Genomic DNA, 4,751 nt, shown 5'->3' with positions numbered 1-4,751 from the left:
AAACATATGCAGACTAAATGCAGACTCGATAGACTCTAAAGAAAAACTATACTTATTCTAATCATGATTAGACTAGACAGACTTATCGAGAGTGTTTGCGAAAAATTCACTGTGATTGAGTTGGTGGCATTTTTAAGCCTTGAACCACTCATAGTTAATATCTGTCGGGTTTACTTTACCAGAAGGTGAACATGATGTCTTGAACCAACCGGTGTTTTATGTAAACCGAGACAACAGGCATAACACAGCTTCATTTTCTCGTAGAACTTAGTTCTCTATTGTGTTCATTGTGGCCCTGAACTATTCATGGTTTTCATGAGTGAACTTAGAGAATATAGCCTTGCATTCATTCTCCTAGAAACGGCCCCATTTCACACTCATTAGGTGATTGACCATGAAAAGTATTGAGTAATACCCCTCTTAGAAGCTATGGAATCATTAAAAGCTTATGCTTATCCTTCACACATTTGTTAGCACTTTTATCATCTTAGGAGCTGGGAATAGACTACTTTGTCTCAAGTGCTTTGGTTAGATTCTGTTTGATTTTGTTTTCCCTTTGAACCTACGTCTTGGGATTTCCAGTCATGATAGGTAGGGTTGCTATCAAGCATCCTCATTCGTTATAGGCTTTAAACCCATTCCTTTTGATGTGCCAAGCCGGACGGCGGCGGCGGCGCGCGCGTGGGGAGCTCTCTCTTCCTCTGAGTTGTTTTTTCCTCTCATGTCATGAAGACATATATATACTCCTCAAAATCAACTCTCCCAACCAATGTGGGATGTTGTTAACTTCATTTCATTAAAGCCAACAAGGCTTTTTGTAATCACATTTTGCCATATATTATTTGAGCCATTAGGCTTAATAATTAGGCCCAACAAAACCAAGACGAGAATGACAAGGGGGAAGCTGAACTTGGTCAAGAAAGAAAGCTTCTCTGCTTGAGATGGCAACACCAACGGTGAAACCATCTCTTTTGCTTATTTGTGTGTCTGAACATGGACTGTACCTCACTTTATTTTCCAATGCTCCAGCCAAATTATTCACCATCATCATTATCATGATGGTTGTAGTGATCTTTCTTAAGATTTTGTTAATTTCACCATTCTTAGAGATAGTCTCTTCTTCCCTTAGAAAACACTATGAACATATCAAGAACCAGTAAAAGAATGTATATAAAAGGCACTGTTTTTTTTTTTTTGGCTCAACTACGACTTTCATTATCCAAATAAGTGAATACAAGATTTTCAACCTCGAAAGATTTTCAAACCCCACATACATCGACGTGATCTAGTACCACCCAGGAACACTTAGAAGGATCCTACGCTACCCGAATCAATACGTCGATGTATTTTTCACCACAACGAGCCGAGTTCATCCCACGACTCGGAATGAACCGTCTCTTATACCACCTAATTCTACCACTAGAAAACAAGGTTACAAAACAATTCCTAAGTCCTCGAAAATAGCCTAAGTAAGAAGACTTTTATGTCCAGAGCTATTGGTTCCAAATGATTAGATTTCAGTACTTGACCAACCGCCTCAACATCAAAGTGATGCATTCTTCCAATCAGGAGATTCCAAGAGACGAGGAACCACAGTTTTGCAACTTTGCAAGGGACATGGGTATCATCACCATCGGCGTTCTGTTACCCACAGACCAACAGCTAGATGACCACATAGTCCCCAAAAAGACGAGTTGAGAGATCAGCATCACCCACATTCCGGCACAGCCTACAAACTGAAGAAGAAGCCAATCTACCAGATCAGACAATCATGCGGTACTGCGAATGATTGGCCTCAAAACGTGTGTCACTAAGACTCGAACTCTCTCGGTGACAAAGCGAGGAAAGCTTCCGTCTTTACACATCATGTCACTGAGAACCAGAGGACATCTTCTGGAGGGTACCTTCACGCTGGTGAACGAGGCTTTATATGTCCAACTGAAGCAGCTACCTTTCATCCTTCAAGCAAAGCCATAGACGACCCAACCACGACTGAGGAAAGATCTGCAGCACATGAATCAAGAGCACTTCCGGCCAACACACATCAGACGTTCATGTCTCCGTTCATGTCATCAAAAGGAGAAACCTTTGATATCCACTTGACGAGTGGCGAGGTTTGGAGCCACCCAAGCACTGAGTCGCTCACCGTCCCCACGCGCGCCCCTCTCCTTTCGAATCTGAAACACAAGCCATCACATCCAAGCTAGCTACCAGATCTGTGGGAGAGATGACGAGACACAAAGCCACGCGCCTCCTTCGCAGTGGTGAGAGCCGTCGAGCAACCAGGAAAATAGATCGACGAATCTCAACCACACAACTCTAAAAGCCGACCCAACCCTGACCTTCCTCTTTACTCAACTCGCAGACGCTCCAGAGATCCGTCTTCCACCACCAAGCTCAGCTCCGCCGTGGTCAAAACTGAAAACAGGGCTTCCATCTTACGCCAGAGTCGTCTTACATATCACCGAGAGAGAAGAAGCTCACGAGGAGGGCAACACAAAAACTCGAAAGGTTAAAGAAGAAGCCTCCGGCACCGGGAAGAGACACCGGATACCGGGGACGGCCGCGGCGCTAGGGTTTTCTTGTTCTTCTAGAGAGAGTGTGTTTTTTAAAAAATATATAGATCGGGATATAAAAGGCACTGTTTTGAAAACCAATCCGGACAATAGTATATATTGAGTAATGTTTTCGTAAATATGCATATAAATCAAATTCAGAAAGATGACATACACATTTAGGAATTTCTAAATATACATACGAATTACATTAAAAATATATTTACAAATTTATGAAAGCGTTACAAATTCAGGAAGAGATCATACACGTTCAGAAAGTTATTATTAAACTTTCTAGAAGAAAAATAGCTTCCCCAAAAGAGATTCAAAAAAAATTGTAACAGAAATTTGAAAAAAATTGCAAAGCAAATTATTTTAGATTTTTTTATTTTCAATTTTTAATATTTATTTGTTTTTATATATTTAATAACTAATTAATAATAAAATTAGAAAGGAGAAAATAAATGTCATTTAACATTTTAATAAGACCTATTTTGTCACTCTAACTTTTAGAGATTATTTTAAAAATAAAAACTATAAAAGAGGCTACTTAGATCATCTCTAATGTATTTTGCTATTTCTTTCTTTAAAATAAAGAAATTCTATAATAGAAATGACATTAACTCCAATGTATTTTTTTATAATAGTGATCTCCACGTACAAAATAAAATATTGAGGAATACTATTTATTCATTTATAAATAAAGAAAAATAGAGAGGTTAATATTGAGAAATGACATTTATAAATAGAGAGGTTACTATGGCAAAGGTAAAGGAAAAATGTATGAGGAACCGGAGTCTAAGTGGGTTAAGGTCCCGGAAAGAGGAAGCAAGAGGCCCTCATCCTATCGTGGCCACAACAGAGGAGAGGAAGAAAGGGCACGGTCGCGTAATACCCGTTGGGAACAACCAAGGTATCAAGTACAAGATGATAGAAACAGGTATCCCCGGGGAGCAAGAAACGCAAGAAGTACCATGGAGAGGGAACGTGAAGAGCCAAAGGAAGAGGGCGAGATTGGTGTTATAGAGAGGGTGCCGAGAAATCTGCATAAGGTGGAGAAGCCTCAGCTGGCATTACCGGAACCCAACGGTGTGAAGCTTGCGATGAGTGGGGCAAGTGCTACAGCTATGGATTTGGAGGGGGAGCTAGGAGATAGTACGGAGATAGAGAACTTGGTGAATGGCCTAGAACAGGCTATGGACCTAGTGGGAAATGGAAATGCTGTTGGGGACAATGTGACAATGAAGCTTGATGGATCAGTGGCGATTGAGGGACGCAAAGAGGAGCTCTCGGAGGGAGTTGATGATTTCCAAGCTCTTACGGATGAGGAAACAGTTAAGACTGATGAGGATATGAGAGGTGTAGCTGAGGGGGAGGAGGAACTGGGTGGGAATGGGGACCAAGATGTCCAAGCGGGAGAGGAGGAGAAGAAGAAGGGAGCACGTAAGGTCTTGTTTAAGAAGCCGCCAGGGATAGCAATAGGAACTTCTAAGTTGCGGCTTGTTCAGGCTGTGCTTTCCCCACGTAAGAATGGTGCTTCCAAGTCAAGTAAGCGTCAGGGAGGAGGAAAGGGATCAAAGCAAACAGAGGAGAAGGGTCCATTAAACCCTAAGAACTCAGCAAAACCGGGATAATTATGTTATGGATAGTACAATAAAAGATGTATTGTGGTGGGGATTGGGAGTCTTTTCTTATGTTTTAGAAATAAGCTCAGTGAGCATTTATTTGTGTTTGGGGTTGGGGTCTTTATGGTTTTATTTCGGTACTGCAGTGTATGCAGCTCTTGGTTATTCTTTTGGTTGGAATAAACTTGATGTTTGTTATGCTTTTTGCATTTATATTAGAATACGGGAGATAGGGATTAAGAGGAACTTTGTGGTACAGTGGTCTGTGTTCAAGAATAAGGAGAAGCGAGGTAGACTGGGGTTAAATCAGATCATTGGGAGTTTGTTAATGTACAATGGAGTCTGTGGGCATCAGGTCTGGTCATTGGTCTCATTAAACCATGGGCAGACTATACGGTCACTATACGGGAGGAGTTTTGGAAACTCGGAAAGTGAGGTTATAGGTACGGCTACTTTATGGTTTGTACTAAGGTGGCATAAGGCAAGAGTTTTTATATGGTCTAAGCTTCTGGCTACTTCATGTGCTACACGATATATTTTAAATGGGGGTAGGATCGGGTCTTATATATGG

This window comes from Brassica oleracea, chromosome C7 (genome assembly GCF_000695525.1).
Source record: "Brassica oleracea var. oleracea cultivar TO1000 chromosome C7, BOL, whole genome shotgun sequence".
In the NCBI taxonomy this organism is placed as follows: Eukaryota; Viridiplantae; Streptophyta; class Magnoliopsida; order Brassicales; family Brassicaceae; genus Brassica; species Brassica oleracea.
This window is presented reverse-complemented; position numbering follows the sequence as displayed.